Genomic DNA, 20,776 nt, shown 5'->3' with positions numbered 1-20,776 from the left:
CAGCTGTCCTCACCCGCGCAGAAGTGGGTCATGAGGTTTGTTAATGCGGCCATCATTCTCGGCTTATTTTGGTCGAGGTGTCTGGCGAGCCATTCGTCGCGGATGCTATGCTTGAAAGCTGCCAAGGCTTCGGCGTCTGGACAGTCGACAATCTGGTTCTTTTTAGTAAGAAACCTGTTCCAAAGCTTTCGGGCTGACTCTCCGGGCTGTTGAGTTATATGACTCAAATCGTCTGCGTCGGGAGGTCGGACATAAGTCCCTTGAAAATTTGCCCGAAAGGCGTCTTCGAGCTCTTCCCAAATTCCAATGGAGCTTTTGGGGAGCCTTTGAGCCAGTGACGAGCTGGCCCTTTGAGCTTGAGGGGTAAGTACTTGATGGCGTGGAGATCATATCCTCGAGCCATATGGATATGAAGGATATAGTCCGCAATCCAGACCCCAGGGTCTGTTGTTCCGTCGTATGCCTCTATGTTTACGGGCTTGAATCCCTCTAGAAATTCATGGTCCAGCACCTCATCGGTGAAACATAGGGGGTGTGCGGCACCCCTGTAGCTGGGTGTACCACGTTGTTCAGATGTTTGTTGTGTTGCATTGTATGCTGGGGCGCGCTTGCATGGTCCATAGATGGATCTTGTTGCACCGTCCTTTGGGTGCGAGCCCTCGCCTGGGTCGCGTGTTGTATTGTGAGTGGCGTTATATGTCGCTCTATGTTGATAGAGGGGTCGTCTATCCGACCAGGTGGCTGCTTTGATATTTGGTTGTGGGGGGTCTGAAGCTTCCTCATCGAATTCAGGTAGCAGCTTCCGCTTTGGGTTGCTCTTGGAGGGGCGATTGTCACCATACATCGCTGTTGTGTTGAGTATTTTACTCCATCTGATGTGGAGTGTGTCTTGCGCAGCCTTGAGCCTTTGCTTCTGCTTTTTCAGACTCCTCGCGGTGGCAACAAGCCTTTTACGGGCAGTCTGCTGCTCCGGGTGCCTGTCCGGCGTTATGTCGTCCGGACCATTATACTTGATAGGATTTGTTTGTTCGGTTTGATTATCCGGATTGCCGTTGTCCGGCAGCGGTTCGCCCTGCTCCAGCGCTGGGTCTGTGTGATCGCTATTTCTGTCGAGGCGGGATTTGGGGCGGCGCTTGCGTCGCCGCTTTGACTGCTTTTCGAGGGAACAAGCCTTCGGTGCGTCCTTCCGCTCCTCGTCGTCATCTTTTGGTGCGTCCACCATGTATACATCATATGACGACGTGGCATTCCAGGGCCCAATAGGCGCTGGTTCTGTTGGGGGTCGTAGCAGAAATTTAAAATTTTCTACGCATCACCAAGATCAATCTATGGAGTAATCTAGAAACGAGGGGAAGGGGGGTGCATCTACATACCCTTGTAGATCGCTAAGTGGAAGCATTGCAAGAACGCGGATGAAGGAGTCGTACTCGCAGCGATTCAGATCGCGGTTGATTCCGATCTAGCGCCAAACGGACGGCGCCTCCGCGTTCAACAAACGTACAGCCCGGGGACGTCTCCTCCTTCTTGATCCAGCAAGGGGAGAGGATAAGTTGAGGGAGAACTCCAGCATCACGACGGCGTGGTGGTGGAGCTTGTGGTATTCCTGCAGGGCTTCGCCAAGCTCTACGGAGGAGGAAGAGTTGGAGGAGGGAGGGCTGCGCCAGGGAAGAGGTCACGGCTGCCCTCCCACCCCTCCACTATATATAGGGGCAAGGGAAGAGAGGGAGGCGCCCTAGGGTTTCCCCTAGGGGGCGGCGGCTAGGCAGATTGGATCTCCCTAGGGAAAATCCTAGGGAGACTTGCCCCCCAAGCCAAGCAGGTGGAGGCTTGCCTCCCAAGCCAGGTGGAGGCTCCCCAACCCCCCAAGTAACGTGGGAAAGGGTGTGGGGGGCGCACCACCCCTTAGTGGGCTGGTTTGCCCCTTCCCCTTTGGCCCATGAGGCCCTCCCACACTTGTCGGGGCTCCCGAAACACCTTTCGGTCATGCTGGCCATAGCCTGATACCCCCGGAACACTTCCGGACTCCAATACCCTTCGTCCAATATACCGATCTTCACCTCCGGACCATTCCGGAGCTCCTCGTCGTGACCGGGATCTCATCCGAGACTCCGAACAACCTTCGGTAACCACATACTATTTCCCATAACAACTCTAGCGTCACCGAACCTTAAGTGTGTAGACCCTACGGGTTCGGGAACCATGCAGACATGACTGAGACAACTCTCCGGCCAATAACCAACAGCGGGATCTGGATACCCATGTTGGCTCCCACATGTTCCACGATGATCTCATCGGATGAACCACGATGTCGAGGATTCAATCAACCCCGTATACAATTCCCTTTGTCCAGCGGTATTGTACTTGCCCGAGATTCGATCGTCGGTATCCCTATACCTTGTTCAATCTCGTTACCGGCAAGTCTCTTTACTCGTTCCGTAACACATCGTCCCATGATCAACTCCTTGGTCACATTGTGCACATTATGATGATGTCCTACCGAGTGGACCCAGAGATACCTCTCCGTTTACACGGAGTGACAAATCCCAGTCTCGATTCGTGCCAACCCAACAGACACTTTCGGAGATACCTGTATTGTACCTTTATAGCCACCCAGTTACGTTGTGACGTTTGGCACACCCAAAGCACTCCTACGATATCCGGGAGTTGCACAATCTCATGGTGTAAGGAAATGATACTTGACATTAGAAAAGCTTTAGCAAACGAACTACACGATCTTGTGCTAGGCTTAGGATTGGGTCTTGTCCATCACATCATTCTCCTAATGATGTGATCCCGTTATCAACGACATCCAATGTCCATGGTCAGGAAACCGTAACCATCTATTGATCAACGAGCTAGTCAACTAGAGGCTTACTAGGGACATGGTGTTGTCTATGTATCCACACATGTATCTGAGTTTCCTATCAATACAATTCTAGCATGGATAATAAATGATTAACATGAACAAGGAAATATAATAATAACCAATTTATTATTGCCTCTAGGGCATATTTCCAACAGTCTCCCACTTGCACTAGAGTCAATAATCTAGTTCACATCCCCATGTGATTAACACTCACAGGTCACATCGCCATGTGACCAACATCCAAGAGTCTACTAGACTCAATGATCTAGTTCATATCACTATGTGATAAACACTCAAACAGTTCTGGGTTTGATCATGTTATGCTTGTGAGAGAGGTTGTAGTCAACGGGTCTTGCCATATTCAGATCCCTATGTATTTCGCAAAACTTTATATCATAGATGCTGCTACCACGTTCCACTTGGAGCTATTCCAAATTATTGCTCCATTGTACATATCCGGTATCTCTACTCAGAGCTATCCGGATAGGTGTTAAGCTTGCATCGACGTAACTCTTTATGTCAAACTCTTTATCACCTCCATAACCGAGAAACATTTCCTTATTCCTCTAAGGATAATTTTTGACTGCTATCTAGTGATCCAGTCCTAGATCACCTTTGTACCTTCTTGCTAGACATGTGGCAAGGCACACATCAGGTGCGGTACTCAGCATGGCATGCCGTATAGAGCCTATGACAAGAGCATAGGGGATGACCTTCGTCCTTCCTCTTTCTTCTGCCGTGGTCAATCTTTGAGTCTTAATCAACTTCACACCATACAACTCAGGTAAGAACCCCTTCTTTGACTGATCTATTTTGAACTCCTTCAAAAACATGTCAAGGTGTGCGTTCTTTGAAAGTATCATCAGGCGTCTTAATCTATCTCTATAGATCTTGATGCCCAATTTGTAAGCAGCTTTATCCAGGTCTTCCTTTGAAAAACACTCTTCAAATAACCATTTATGCTTTCCAGAAATTCTACATTATTTCGGATCTTACAATATGTCATCCACATATACTTATCAGAAATGTTGTAGTGCTACCACTCACTTTCTTGTAAATACAAGTTTCTAGCAAACATTGTATAAACCTAAAAGCTTTGATCACTCCATCAAAGCATGTATTCTGACTCCGAGATGCTTGCTCTAGTCCATAGAAGGATTGCTGGAGCAAGCATACCTTTTAGCATCCTTAGGATCGACAAAAACTTTTATTGTATCACATACAAACTTTTCTTACGGAAACTGGTAAGAAAACTTGTTTTGGCATCCATCTGTCAGATTTCATAATCGAAAAATACAGCTAATGCTAACATGATTCCGACGGACTTAAGCATCGCTACAGGTGAGAAATTCTCATCGTAGTGAACTCCCTGAACTTGTGAAAAGACTCTTTCCCACAAGTCGCACTTCATAGATGGTAACATTACCGTCCATGTCCGTCTTCTTCTTAAAGATCCATTTATTCTCAATGGCTTGCCGATCATCGGCCAAGTCCACCAAAGTCCATACTTTGTTCTGATACATGGATCCTATCTCGGATTTCATGGCTTCTAACCATTTGTCGGAATATGGGCCCACCATCGCTTCTCCATAGCTCGTAGGTTCATTGTTGTCTAACAACATGATATCTAAGACAGGATTACCGTACCACTCAAGAGTAGTACATATCCTTGTCGACCTACGAGGTTCGATAGCAACTTGATCTGAAGCTTCATGATCACTATCATTAACTTCCTCTTCAATAGACGTAGGCGCCACAGAAAACATCTTTCTGTGTTGCATCACTCTCTGGTTGAAGTAAAGGTTCGACAACCTCATCAAGTTCTATCTTCCTCCCACTCAATTCTTTTGAGAGAAACTCCTTCTCGAGAAAGGACCCGTTCTTAGTGACAAACAATTTGCCCTCGGATCTGAGATAGAAGGTATACCCTACTGTCACCTTTGGGTATCCTATGAAGATGTGTTTGTCCGCTTTGGGTTCGAGCTTCTCTGGCTGAAGCCTTAAGCATCGCAGCCCCAAACATTAAGAAATGACAACTTTGGTTTCTTGCCAAACCAATGTTCATACGACGTCGTCTCAACGGACTTAGATGGTGTCCTATCTAAAGTGAATGCAGCTGTCTCTAACGCATAACCTCAAAATGAAAACGGTAGATTGGTAAGAGACATCATAGATCGCACCATATCTCATAGTGTTTGGTTACGACGTTCGGATACACCATTACCTTGTGGTGTTCCAGGTGGCTTCAACTGTGAAACAACTCCACAATGTCTTAAGTGATTGCCAAACTCATAACTCAGAAAATCCCCTTTTGATCAGATTGTAGGAACATGATCTTATTGTTATGATGATTCCTAACTTCACTCTGAAATCGCTTGAACTTTTCAAACATTTCAGACTTGTGCTTCATTAAGTAGATATACCTATATCTACTCAAATCGTCAGTGAAGATGAGAAAATAGCGATATCCACTACACGCTTCAATTCTCATTGGATCACACGCATCAGCATGCATGATCTCCAACAAGTCACTTGCATGTTTCATTGTACCTGAAAACGGGGTCTTAGTCATCCTGCCCATGAGGCATGGCTCGCATGTGTCAAGCGATTCAAAATCAAGTGACTCCAAACATCCATCGACATGGAGTTTCTTCAAGCATCTTACGCCAATATGACTTAAGTGGCAGTGCCACGAGAAAGTGGTACTATCATTATTAACTCTACATCTTTTGGCGTGAACATGTGTATTACCACGACCGAGATTCAATGAACCATTCACATAGGGTGCATGACCATGAAAGGTATCATTCATGTAAAACAGAATAACCATTATTCTCTAACTTAAATGAATGAACGTATTGCAATGAACATGATCTAATCATTTTCATGCTCAACGTAGACACCTGATAACATGTATCTAGGTTCAATACTAATCCCAAAGGCAGATGGAGCGTGCGATGGTGATCTCATCAATTTTGGAAACACTTCCAACACACATCGTCACCTCGCCCTTAGCCAGTCTCCGTTTAGTCCGTAGCTTTTGCTTCAAGTCACCAATAATAGCAACTGAAGCGGTATCCAATACCCAGGTGCTACCAGGAGTACTAGTGAGGTACACATTAATAACACGTATATACTTTGTTGAAGTTGCCAGCCTTCTTATCTACCATGCATTTGGGGTAATTCTGCTACCAGTGACCGTTCCCCTTACAATAGAAGCACTTAGTCTCGGGTTTGGGTTCAACCTTGGGTTCCTTCACTGGAGCGGCAACTGGTTTGCCATCCATGAAGTTTCCCTTTTAGCCCTTGCCCTTCTTGAAACCAGTGGTCTTGTTAAACCATCAACACTTGATGCTCCTTCTTGATTTCTACCTTTTGCGGTCTTAAGCACCGCGAACAGCTCCGGGATCAACTCCATCCCTTGCATGTCGTAGTTCATCACGAAGATCTAGTAGCTTAGTGATAGTGGCTAGAGAACTCTATCAATCACTATCTTATCTGGAAGTTTAACTCCCACTTGATTTAAGTGATTGTAGCACCCAGACATTCTGAGCACATGCTCACTAGCTGAGCTATTCTCCTCCATCTTGTTGGCAAAATGAACTTGTCAGAGGTCTCACACCTCTCAACACGGGCATGAGCCTGAAATCCCAATTTCAGCTCTTGGAACATCTCATATGTTCTATGGCGTTTAAAACGTCATTGGAATCCCGATTCTAAGCCGTAAAGTATGGTGCACTAAACTATCAAATAGTCATCAGGATGTGTCTGTCAGGTGTTCACAACATCCACAGACGACGTTGTAGGGGTTTGCACATTGAGCGGTGCATCAAAGACATAAGCCTTTTGTGTAGCAGTGAGGACACTCCTCGGACTATGGACCTAGTCCGCATCATTGCTTACAATATCTTTCAACTTAATCTTTCTCTAGGAACGTATTGAAACAGGGAGCTACAACGTGAGCTACTTATCTACAACATATTTGCAAAGACAATTTAGACTATGTTCATGATAATTGAGTTCATCTAATCAAATTATTTAATGAACTCCCACTCAGATAGACATCCCTCTAGTCATCTAAGTGAAACATGATTTGAATCGACTAGGCCGTGTCCGATCATCACGTGATAGGGACTAGTCATCAACGGTGAACATCTCATGTTGATCGTATCTTCTATACGACTCATGTTCGACCTTTCGGTCTTCCGTGTTCCGAGGCCATGTCTGTACATGCTAGGCTCGTCAAGTCAACCTAAGTGTATTGCGTGTGTAAATCTGGCTTACACCCATTGTATTCGAACGTTAGAATCTATCACACCCGATCATCACGTGGTGCTTCGAAACAATGAACCTTCGCAACGATGCACAGTTAGGGGAACACTTTCTTGAAATTTTAGTGAGGGATCATCTTATTTAAGCTACCATCGTTCTAAGCAAATAAGATGTAAAACATGATAAACATCACATGCAATCAAATAGTGACATGATATGGCCAATATCATTTTGCTCCTTATGATCTCCATCTTCGGGGCTCCATGATCATCGTTGTCACCGGCATGACACCATGATCTCCATCATCGTGTCTTCTTGAAGTTGTCTCGTCATCTACTACTTCTACAACTATGGCTAACGCTTTAGCAATAAAGTAAAGTAATTACATGACGTTTATGTTGACACGCAGGTCATAAATAAATTAAGACAACTCCTATGGCTGCTGCCGGTTGTCATACTCATCTACATGCAAGTCGTGATTCCTATTACAAGAACATGATCAATCTCATACATCACACATATCATTCATCATATCTTTTTGGCCATATCACATCACAAGGCATATGCTGCAAAAACAAGTTAGACGTCCTCTAATTGTTGTTGCAAGTTTTTACGTGGCTGCTATAGGTTTCTAGCAAGAACGTTTCTTACCTACGCCAAAACCACAACGTGATATGCCAATTTCTATTTACCCTTCATAAGGACCCTTTTCATCGAATCCGATCCGACTAAAGTGGGAGAGATAGACACCCGCTAGCCACCTTATGCAACTAGTGCATGTCAGTCGGTGGAACCAGTCTCACGTAAGCGTACGTGTAAGGTCGGTCCGGGCCGCTTCATCCCACGATGCCGCCGAATCAAGATAAGACTAGTAACGCCAAGCAAATTGGCAATATCGACGCCCACAACTGCTTTGTGTTCTACTCGTGCATAGAAACTACGCATAGACCTAGCTCTGATACCACTGTTGGGGATCATAGCAGAAATTTAAAATTTTCTACGCATCACCAAGATCAATCTATGGAGTAATCTAGCAACAAGGGGAAGGGGAGTGCATCTACATACCCTTGTAGATCGCTAAGCGGAAGCGTTGCAAGAACGCGGATGAAGGAGTCGTACTCACAGCGATTCAGATCGCGGTTGATTCCGATCTAGCGCCGAACGTACGGCGCCTCCGCGTTCAACAAACGTATAGCCCGGGGACGTCTCCTCCTTCTTGATCCAGCAAGGGGAGAAGAGAAGTTGAGGGAGAACTCCAGCATCACGACGGCGTGGTGGTGGAGCTTGTGGTATTCCTGCAGGGCTTCGCCAAGCTCTACGGAGGAGGAGGAAGAGTTGGAGGAGGGAGGGCTGCGCCAGGGAAGAGGTCACGGCTGCCCTCCCACCCCTCCACTATATATAGGGGCAAGGGGAGAGGGGGAGGCGCCCTAGGGTTTCCCCTAGGGGGCGGCGGCTAGGCAGATTGGATCTCCCTAGGGAAAATCCTAGGGAGACTTGCCCCCCAAGCCAAGAAGGTGGAGGCTTGCCTCCCAAGCCAGGTGGAGGCGCCCCAACCCCCCAAGTAACGTGGGAAAGGGTGTGGGGGGCGCACCACCCCTTAGTGGGCTGGTTTGCCCCTTCCCCTTTGGCCCATGAGGCCCTTGTTGGGGAACGTAGCAATAATTCAAAATTTTCCACATACCACCAAGATCAATCTATGGAGTCATCTAGCAATGAGGGAGGAGTGGATCTACATACCCTTGTAGATCGCGTGCGGAAGCGTTCAAGAGAACGGGGTTGATGGAGTCGTACTCGTCGTGATCCAAATCACCGATGATCCTAGCGCCGAACGGACGGCACCTCCGCGTTCAACACACGTACGGAGCAGCGACGTCTCCTCCTTCTTGATCCAGCAAGGGGGGAGGAGAGGTTGATGGAGATCCAGCAGCACGACGGCGTGGTGGTGGAAGTAGCGGGATTCCAACAGGGCTTCGCCAAGCGCTGCGGGAGGAGGGAGATGTGTCATGGGAGGGAGAGGGAGGCGCCAGGGCTTAGGTATGGTTGCCCTCCCTTCCCCCCACTATATATAGGGCCAACGGAGAGGGGGGCGCAGCCTTGGCCCTTCCTCCAAGGAAGGGTGCGGCCAGGGAGGAGTCCATCCTCCCCAAGGCACCTCGGAGGTGCCTTCCCCCTTTAGGACTCTTCCTTTCCTTATCTCTTGGCGCATGGGCCTCTTGGGGCTGGTGCCCTTGGCCCATACAGGCCAAGGCGCACACCCCTACAGCCCATGTGGCCCCCCGGGGTAGGTGGCCCCACCCGGTGGACCCCCGGGACCCTTCCGGTGGTCCCGGTACAATACCGGTGACCCCGAAACTTGTCCCGATAGCCGAAATATACTTCCTATATATAATTCTTTACCTCCGGACCATTCCGGAACTCCTCGTGACGTCCGGGATCTCATCTGGGACTCCGAACAACTTTCGGGTTACCGCATACTAATATCTCTATAACCCTGGCGTCACCGAACCTTAAGTGTGTAGACCCTACGGGTTCGGGAAACATGCAGACATGAGCGAGATGACTCTCCGGTAAATAACCAACAGCGGGATCTGGATACCCATGTTGGCTCCCACATGTTCCACGATGATCTCATCAGATGAACCATGATGTCAAGGACTTAATCAATCCCGTATACAATTCCCTTTGTCTATCGGTACGATACTTGCCCGAGATTCGATCGTCGATATCCCGATACCTTGTTCAATCTCGTTACCGGCAAGTCTCTTTACTCGTTTCGTAACACATCATCCCGTGATCAACTCCTTGATCACATTCTGCACATTATGATGATGTCCTACCGAGTGGGCCCAGAGATACCTCTCCGTTTACACGGAGTGACAAATCCCAGTCTCGATTCGTGCCAACCCAACAGACACTTTCGGAGATACCTGTAGTGTACCTTTATAGCCACCCAGTTACGTTGTGACGTTTGGCACACCCAAAGCACTCCTACGGTATCCGGGAGTTGCACAATCTCATGGTCTAAGGAAATGATACTTGACATTAGAAAAGCTTTAGCATACGAACTACATGATCTTTGTGCTAGGCTTAGGATTGGGTCTTGTCCATCACATCATTCTTCTAATGATGTGATCCCGTTATCAATGACATTCAATGTCCATGGTCAGGAAACCGTAACCATCTATTGATCAACGAGCTAGTCAACTAGAGGCTTACTAGGGACATGGTGTTGTCTATGTATCCACACATGTATCTGAGTTTCCTATCAATACAATTCTAGCATGGATAATAAACGATTATCATGAACAAGGAAATATAATAATAACTAATTTATTATTGCCCCTAGGGCATATTTCCAACAGTCTCCCACTTGCACTAGAGTCAATAATCCAGTTCACATGGATATGTGATTAACACTCAAGGTCACATCCCCATGTGACTAACACCCAAAGAGTTTACTAGAGTCAATAATCTAGTTCACACTACCATGTGATTAACACTCGATGAGTTCTGGGTTTGATCATGTTATGCTTGTGAGAGATGTTATAGTCAACGGGTCTGAATCTTTCAGATCCGTGTGTGCTTTACAAATCTCTATGTCATCTCCTAGATGCAGCTACCACGTTCTATTTGGAGCTATTCCAAATAACTGTTCTACTATACGAATCCAGTTTACTACTCAGAATAATCTGGATTAGTGTCAAATTTTGCATCGGCATAACCCTTTACGACGAACTCTTTTACCACCTCCATAATCGAGAAAATTCCTTAGTCCACTAGTTACTAAGGATAACTTTGACCGCTGTCCTGTGATCCATTCTTGGATCACTCTTGTACCCCTTGACTGACTCATGGCAAGGCACACTTCAGGTGCGGTACTTAGCATGGCATACCGTATAGAGCCTATGACAAAAGCATAGGGGACGACCTTCGTCCTTCCTCTTTCTTCTGCCGTGGTCGAGCTTTAAGTCTTAACTTCATACCTTACAACTCAGGCAAGAAATCCTTCTTTGGCTGATCCATCTTGAACACCTTCAAGATCATGTCAAGGTATGTGCTCATTTGAAAGTACCATTAAGCGTTTTGATCTATCCTTATAGATCTTGATGCTCAATGTTCAAGTAGTTTAATCCAGGCTTTCCATTGAAAAACACTTTCAAATAACCCTATATGCTTTCCAGAAATTCTACATCATTTCTGATCCATGATATGTCAACAACATATACTCATCAGAAATTCTATAGTGCTCCCACTCACTTCTTTGGAAATACAAGTTTCTCATAAACTTTGTATTCACCCAAAATATTTGATCATCTCATCAAAGCATACATTCCAACTCCGAGATGCTTACTCCAGTCCTTAGAAGGATTGTTGGAGCTTTGCATACTTATTAGCATCTTTCAGGATTGACAAAACCTTTCGGTTGTATCACATACAACCTTCCCTCAAGAAAATCGTCGAGGAAACAATGTTTTGACATCCTATCTGCAAGATTTCATAAATAATGCAGTAATCGCTAATATAATTCCAACAGACTCTTAGCATCGCTGCGAATGAGAAAGTCTCATCGTAGTCAACTCCTTGAACTTGTCGGGAAACATCTTAACGACAAGTCGAGCTTTCTTAATGGTGATACTTACCATCATTGTCCGTCTTCCTTTTAAAATCCATATGTACCTAACAGCCTTACGACCATCAAGTAGTTCTTCCAAAGTATACACTTTGTTTTCATACATGGATCCTATCTCGGATTTTATGGCCTCGAGCCATTTATCATAATCCGGGCCCACCATCGCTTCTCCATAGCTCGTAGGTTCATTGTTGTCTAGCAACATGACTTCCAAGACAGGATTACGTACCACTCTGAAGTAGTACGCATCCTTGTCATCCCACACGGTTTGGTAGTGACTTGATCTGAAGTTTCATGATCACTATCATAAGCTTCCACTTCAATTGGTGTAGGTGCCACAAGAACAACTTCCTGTGCCCTGCCACACACTAGTTGAAGAGACGATTCAATAACCTCATCAAGTCTCCACCATCCTCCCACTCAATTCTTTCGAGAGAAACTTTTCCTCGAGAAAGGACCCGATTCCAGAAACAATCCCTTATTGCTTTCGGATCTGAGACAGGAGGTATACCCAACTGTTTTGGGTGTCCTATGAAGATGCATTTATCCGCTTTGGGTTCGAGCTTATCAGCCTGAAACTTTTTCACATAAGCGTCGCAGCCCCAAACTTTTAAGAAATGACAGCTTAGGTTTCCCTAAACCATAGTTCATATGGTGTCATCTCATCGGAATTACGTGGTGCCCCTTAAAGTGAATGTGGTTGTCTCTAATGCCTAACCCATAAACTATCGTGGTAATTCGATAAGAGACATCATGGTATGCATCATATCCAATAGGGTGCAGTTTATGATGTTTGGACACACCATCACACTATGGTGTTCCAGGCTGTATTAGTTCTGAAACAATTTCCACAATGTCTTAATTCTGTGCCAAACTCGTAATTCAGATATTCATCTCTATGATCATATCATATATCTTTTATCCTCTTGTCACGACGATCTTTCAACTTCACCCTGAAATTACTTGAACCTTTCAATAATTCAGACTCGTGATTCATCAAGTAAATATACTCAACATCTACTCAAATCATCTATGAAGTAAGAACATAACGATATCCACTACATGCCTCAGCACTCATTGGACTGCACACATCAAAATGTATTACTTCCAACAAGTTGCTTTCTAGTTCCATTTTACTGAAAATGAGGCTTTCAGTCATCTTGCCCATGTGGTATGATTTGCATGTCTCAAGTGATTCAAAATCAAGTGAGTCCAAACGATCCATCTGTATAGAGTTTCTTCATGCATATCTACCAACAAACATGGTTCGCATGTCTCAATCCTTTCAAAAAATGAGTGAGTCCAATGATCCATCAACATGGAGCTTCTTCATGCGTTTTATACCAATATGACTTCAGTGGCAGTGCCACAAGTAGGTGGTACTATCATTACTATCCTATATCTTTTGCCATGAACATGTGTATCACTACGATCGAGATTCAATGAACCATTCATTTTAGGTGCAAGACCATTGAAGGTATTATTCAAATAAACAGAGTAACCGTTATTCTCCTTAAATGAATAACCGTATTGCGATAGACATAATCCAATCATGTCTATGCTCAACGCAAACCCCAAATAACAATTATTTAGGTTTTAATACCAATCTCGATGGTAGAGGGAGCGTGCGATGCTTGATCATATCAACCTTGGAAACACTTCCAACACATATCGTCAGCTCACCTTTAGCTAGTCTCCGTTTATTCCATAGCTTTTATTTCGAGTTACTAACACTTAACAACCGAACCGGTATCTAATACCCTGGTGCTACTAGGAGTACTAGTAAAGTACACATCAACACAATGTGTATCCAATATACTTCTATCGACCTTGCCAGCCTTCTCATCTACCAAGTATCTAGGGTAATTCTGCTCCAGTGGCTGTTCCCCTTATTACAGAAGTACTTAGTATCGGGTTTGGGTTCAACCTTGGGTTTCTTCACTAGAGCAGCAGCTGAATTGTCGTTTCATGAAGTATCCCTTCATGCCCTTGCCCTTCTTGAAACTAGTGGTTTCACCAACCATCAACAATTGATGCTCCTGCTTGATTTCTACTTTTGTGGTGTCAAGCATCGCGAATATCTCAAGGATCATCATATATGTTCCTGATATATTATAGTTCATCACGAAGCTCTAGTAGCTTGGTGGTAATGACTTCGGAGAAACATCACTTTCTCATCTGGAAGATCAACTCCCACTCGATTCAAATGATTGTTGTACTCAGACAATCTGAGCACAAGCTCAACAATTGAGCTTTTCTCCCTTAGTTTGCAGGCTAGAAAAATCGTCGGAGGTCTTATACCTCTTGACGTGGGCATGAGCCTGAAATCCCAATTTCAGCCCTCGAAACATCTCATATGTTTCGCGACGTTTCAAAACGTCTTCGGTGCCTCAACTCTAAACCGTTTAACTGAACTATCACGTAGTTATCAAAATGTGTATGTCAGATGTTCGCAACATCCACAGACAACGTTCGAGGTTCAGCACACTGAGCAGTGCATTAAGGACATAAGCCTTCTATGAAGCAATGAGGACAATCCTCAGTTTACGGACCTAGTCCGCATAATTGCTACTATCAACTTTCAACTAAATTTTCTCTAGAAACATAACTAAACAGTAGAACTGAAGCGCGAGCTACGACATAATTTGCGAAGACCTTTTGACTATGTTCAGGATAATTAAGTTCATCTTATGAACTCCCACTCAGATAGACATCCCTCTAGTCATCTAAGTGATTACATGATCCGAGTCAACTAGGCCGTGTCCGATCATCACGTGAGACGGACTAGTCAACATCGGTGAACATCTTCATGTTGATCGTATCTACCATACGACTCATGCTCGACCTTTCGGTCTCTTGTGTTCCGAGGCCATGTATGTACATGCTAGGCTCGTCAAGTCAACCTAAGTGTTTCGTGTGTGTAAATCTGTCTTACACCCGTTGTATGTGAACATTAGAATCTAACACCCGATCATCACGTGGTGCTTCGAAACAACAAACTGTCGCAATGGTGCACAGTTAGGGGGAACACTTTCTTGAAATTATTATGAGGGATCATCTTATTTACTACCGTCGTTCTAAGTAAACAAGATGCATAAACATGATAAACATCACATGCAATCAAATAGTGACATGATATGGCCATCATCACTTTGCTCCTCTTGATCTCCATCTTCGGGGCTCCATGATCATCATCGTCACCGGCATGACACCATGCTCTCCATCATCATGATCTCTATCATCGTGTCTTCATGAAGTTGTCTCGTCAACTATTACTTCTACTACTACAGCTAACGGTTAGCAATAAAGTAAAGTAATTACATGACGTTTATGTTGACACGCAAGTCATAAATAAATTAAGACAACTCCTATGGCTCCTGCCGGTTGTCATACTCATCGACATGCAAGTCATGATTCCTATTACAAGAACATGATCAATCTCATACATCACATATATCATTCATCACATCCTTTTGGCCATATCACATCACATAGTATACCCTGCAAAAACAAGTTAGACGTCCTCTAATTGTTGTTTGCATGTTTTACGTGGCTGCTATGGGTTTCTAGCAAGAACGTTTCTTACCTACACAAAAACCACAACGTGATATGCCAATTGCTATTTACCCTTCATAAGGACCCTTTTCATCGAATCCGATCCGACTAAAGTGGGAGAGACAGACACCCGCTAGCCACCTTATGCAACTAGTGCATGTCAGTCGGTGGAACCAGTCTCACGTAAGAGTACGTGTAAGGTTGGTCCGGGCCGCTTCATCCCACAATGCCACCGAATCAAGATTGGACTAGTAACGGTAAGCATATTGAACAAAATCAACGCCCACAACTACTTTGTGTTCTACTCGTGCATAGAAACTACGCATAAACCTAGCTCATGATGCCACTGTTGGGGAACGTAGCAATAATTCAAAATTTTCCACGTACCACCAAGATCAATCTATGGAGTCATCTAGCAACGAGGGAGGAGTGGATCTACATACCCTTGTAGATCGCGCGCGGAAGCGTTCAAGAGAACGGGGTTGATGGAGTCGTACTCGTCGTGATCCAAATCACCGATGATCCTAGCGCCGAACGGACGGCACCTCCGTGTTCAACACACGTACGGAGCAGCGACGTCTCCTCCTTCTTGATCCAGCAAGGGGGGAGGAGAGGTTGATGGAGATCCAGCAGCACGACGGCGTGGTGGTGGAAGTAGCGGGATTCCAACAGGGCTTCGCCAAGCGCTGCGGGAGGAGGGAGATGTGTCATGGGAGGGAGAGGGAGGCGCCAGGGCTTAGGTATGGTTGCCCTCCCTTTCCCTCCACTATATATAGGGCCAAGGGAGAGGGGGGCGCAGCCTTGGCCCTTCCTCCAAGGAAGGGTGCGGCTAGGGAGGAGTCCATCCTCCCCAAGGCACCTCGGAGGTGCCTTCCCCCTTTAGGACTCTTCCTTTCCTTATCTCTTGGCGCATGGGCCTCTTGGGGCTGGTGCCCTTGGCCTATACAGGCCAAGGCGCACACCCCTACAGCCCATGTGGCCCCCCGGGGTAGGTGTCCCCACCCGGTGGACCCCCGGGACCCTTCCGGTGGTCCCGGTACAATACCAGTGACCCCGAAACTTGTCCCGATAGCCGAAATAGTACTTCCTATATATAATTCTTTACCTCCGGACCATTCCGGAACTCCTCGTGACGTCCAGGATCTCATCCGGGACTCCGAACAACTTTTGGGTTACCGCATACTAATATCTCTATAACCCTAGCGTCACCGAACCTTAAGTGTGTAGACCCTACGGGTTCGGGAAACATGCAGACATGACCAAGATGACTCTCCGGTCAATAACCAACAGCGGGATCTGGATACCCATGTTGGCTCCCACATGTTCCACGATGATCTCATCGGATGAACCACGATGTCAAGGACTTAATCAATCCCGTATACAATTCCCTTTGTCTATCGGTACGATACTTGTCCGAGATTCGATCGTCGGTATCCCGATACCTTGTTCAATCTCGTTACCGGCAAGTCTATTTACTCGTTTCGTAACACATCATCCCGTGATCAACTCCTTGATCACATTCTGCACATTATGATGATGTCCTACCGAGTGGGCCCAGAGATACCTCTCCGTTTACACGGAGTGACAAATCCCAGTCTCGATTCGTGCCAACCCAACAGACACTTTCGGAGATACCTGTAGTGTACCTTTATAGCCACCCAGTTACGTTGTGACGTTTGGCACACCCAAAGCACTCCTACGGTATCCGGGAGTTGCACAATCTCATGGTCTAAGGAAATGATACTTGACATTAGAAAAGCTTTAGCATACGAACTACATGATCTTTGTGCTAGGCTTAGGATTGGGTCTTGTCCATCACATCATTCTTCTAATGATGTGATCCCGTTATCAATGACATTCAATGTCCATGGTCAGGAAACCGTAACCATCTATTGATCAACGAGCTAGTCAACTAGAGGCTTACTAGGGACATGGTGTTGTCTATGTATCCACACATGTATCTGAGTTTCCTATCAATACAATTCTAGCATGGATAATAAACGATTATCATGAACAAGGAAATATAATAATAACTAATTTATTATTGCCTCTAGGGCATATTTCCAACAGCCCTCCCACACTTGCCGGGGCTCCCGAAAGACCTTTCGGTCATGCTGGCCATAGCCTGATACCCCCGGAACACTTCCGGACTCCAATACCCTTCGTCCAATATACCGATCTTCACCTCCGGACCATTCCGGAGCTCCTCGTCATGTCCGGGATCTCATCCGGGACTCCGAACAACCTTCGGCAACCACATACTATTTCCCATAACAACTCTAGCGTCACCGAACCTTAAGTGTGTAGACCCTACGGGTTCGGGAACCATGCAGACATGACCGAGACAACTCTCCGGCCAATAACCAACAGCGGGATCTGGATACCCATGTTGGCTCCCACATGTTCCACGATGATCTCATCGGATGGACCATGATGTTGAGGATTCAATCAACCCCGTATACAATTCCCTTTGTCCAGCGGTATTGTACTTGCTCGAGATTCGATCGTCGGTATCCCGATACCTTGTTCAATCTAGTTACCAGCAAGTCTCTTTACTCGTTCCATAACACATCATCCCATGATCAACTCCTTGGTCACATTGTGCACATTATGATGATGTCCTACCGAGTGGGCCCAGAGATACCTCTCCGTTTACACGGAGTGACAAATCCCAGTCTCGATTCGTGCCAACCCAACAGACACTTTCGGAGATACCTATAGTGTACCTTTATAGCCACCCAGTTATGTTGTGACGTTTGGCACACCCAAAGCACTCCTACGGTATTCGGGAGTTGCACAATCTCATGGTCTAAGGAAATGATACTTGACATTAGAAAAGCTTTAGCAAACGAACTACATGATCTTGTGCTAGGCTTAGGATTGGGTCTTGTCCATCACATCATTCTCCTAATGATGTGATCCCATTATCAACGACATCCAATGTCCATGGTCAGGAAACCGTAACCATCTATTGATCAACAAGCTAGTCAACTAGAGGCTTACTAGGGACATGGTGTTGTCTATGTATCCACACATGTATCTGAGTTTCCTATCAATACAATTCTAGCATGGATAATAAACGATTAACATGAACAAGGAAATATAATAATAACCAATTTATTATTGCCTCTAGGGCATATTTCCAACAGGTTCTTCATCGTCTCCTTCATCAGCGTCCATACCGTCGATGTCTTCGGAGTCGAAGTCGAGCATGTCGGTTAAATCATCGACAATGGCTACAAAGTGGGTGGTGGGTGGGCTTTGAATTTCTTCATCGTCTGTATCCCAATCTCGCTGACCGTAGTCCGGCCAGGGCTCTCCTGATAAAGAGAGAGACTTTAGTGATTTCATAATATCGCCAAAGGGCGAGTGTTGAAAGATGTCCGCGGCAGTAAACTCCATGATCGGCGCCCAATCGGATTCGATCGGCAGAGGCGCGAATGGTTCGGAGTCCGGAGAGGAGTCCGGCTCCTTGGAATCATGAGTCTCACAGAGTGCGGGGCTGGTGTTCGGCTCGATCGCCGTTAGGATCGCAGCCCCCGAGGCGGCGTCCATCCACCCATCCTCGATCGGCGCAGTTAGCTCCGAATTAAGGGTCGAAGCTGATGCAGGTGCGGCCTTCAGGGCACTGTTAGGCGGCAGAGCTAGATCATGCTCGTCGTGGCGGTGCGGCGCGCTCGGCAGTGGCTCGAATCCGTCGAAGATCAAGTCCCTGCGAATGTCAGCCATGTAGTTTAAACTTCCAAATCTGACCTGAAGGCCAGGGGCATAGCTTTCGATATGCTCCAGATGGCCAAGTGAATTGGCCCACGGTGCAAAGCTGCCGAAGACAGAGATCTGTCCAGGGAGACAAGTTTCACCCTGGACCGCATCACTATCGATGATCGTAGGAGCCATCGAGCCTGACGGCGACGACACAGAGGAACTCTCAATGAAAGCACCAATGTCGGTGTCAAAACCGGCGGATCTCGGGTAGGGGGTCCCGAACTGTGCGTCTAGGCCGGATGGTAATAGGAGGCAAGGGACACGAAGTTTTACCCAGGTTCGGGCCCTCTCGATGGAGGTAAAACCCTACGTCCTGCTTGATTAATATTGATGATATGGGTAGTACAAGAGTAGATCTACCACGAGATCGGAGAGGCTAAACCCTAGAAGCTAGCCTAAGGTATGATTGTTGTTCTGTATGTTTTCCTACGGACTAAAACCCTCCAGTTTATATAGACACCGGAGAGGGTTAGGGTTACACAAAGTCGGTTACAATGGTAGGAGATCTACATATCCGTATCGCCAAGCTTGCCTTCCACGCCAAGGAAAGTCCATTCAGGACACGGGACGAAGTCTTCAATCTTGTATCTTCATAGTCCAGGAGTCCGGCTGAAGGCATAGTCCGGCCATCCGGACACCCCCTAATCCAGGACTCCCTCAGCATTGGCGAACAGAATTCCGGCGAGGCCTCCCCATCACCGAGACACCGAGGGTTCTTGGTGGCGATACCCGAGGTGGAGGGATCGGGCCAATCCAAGGCTTGATTAGAGCTCTTGACCGGACAGGCACCCCGGAGACGTCGCGGGCGGCCGCGGCAGGTATCATCGGTGACTCCTTCGATCCCGGCACATCCACGATAGCATCTGACGTAGAGGCCACCGCGATCTCCGCCGAGTCCAGCGACGGTTCTCCGTTCTTGTCTGACCTGCAAACACGAAAAACCTCACCTGTCTGTCGAGACGACGGTCTCTCCCACACCCTAGACGCCGGTGTAGGGTAGCCAATGTCCACCCAGAACTCAGCGGCCAATTCCTCGTCTGTCTTCCTCCTGCGAACAGCCGAAGACTGCAGAGTGGAAGCGCCGAGGGAGGAGTCTTCAACCGCATGCGCCACCTCCTCCGCATCGGCAGAACCTAGGCAAGAGAACCGAGATGCGGAATCCGCCGGCGGCGTCGGTGACCAGCATGGCGCCAGCGTGAGCCGTCGCCTAGAGGCGAACCGCATGGCTCGCCTAGAGCAAACTGGAGATTTCTCTTTTCTGTACAACAATACCTGCTTCTCCTGCGGTCAGGTGAGAAGAGAGAAGATCAGCCAGCGAGGGATGTGATCTGGACAAACACAACACCGATTACATCAAATTGATCCCGATCATGTGAGGCTGCTCACAGGAACTTCGTATCGAAGCATAAGGGAGAGAGGATGTCATCTAGCTACTGTTATGGACCCTCCAAAGAAAAATACTCAGTCATGGTCATAATGGCGACAAGGTTAATGAAGATGGCTCGGGAGATAGATTCCCCCTCCGACAGTATGTCTGAATAGAAACTTGTGGCGGCGGCAAAAAAGGGGAAAAATGTACAGAGGACTTCGGAATATTTGGAATTTATAGAGCCTTGGGGGGGTGTGGGAGGTAAGGCGCTGCCTGAGGTGTCCGCGCGATAGGTTGGCACGGCTCACCTAGCTGCGCG

Source organism: Triticum aestivum, chromosome 3A (genome assembly GCF_018294505.1).
Source record: "Triticum aestivum cultivar Chinese Spring chromosome 3A, IWGSC CS RefSeq v2.1, whole genome shotgun sequence".
In the NCBI taxonomy this organism is placed as follows: Eukaryota; Viridiplantae; Streptophyta; class Magnoliopsida; order Poales; family Poaceae; genus Triticum; species Triticum aestivum.
Note: the sequence above shows the minus strand (reverse complement) of the source record.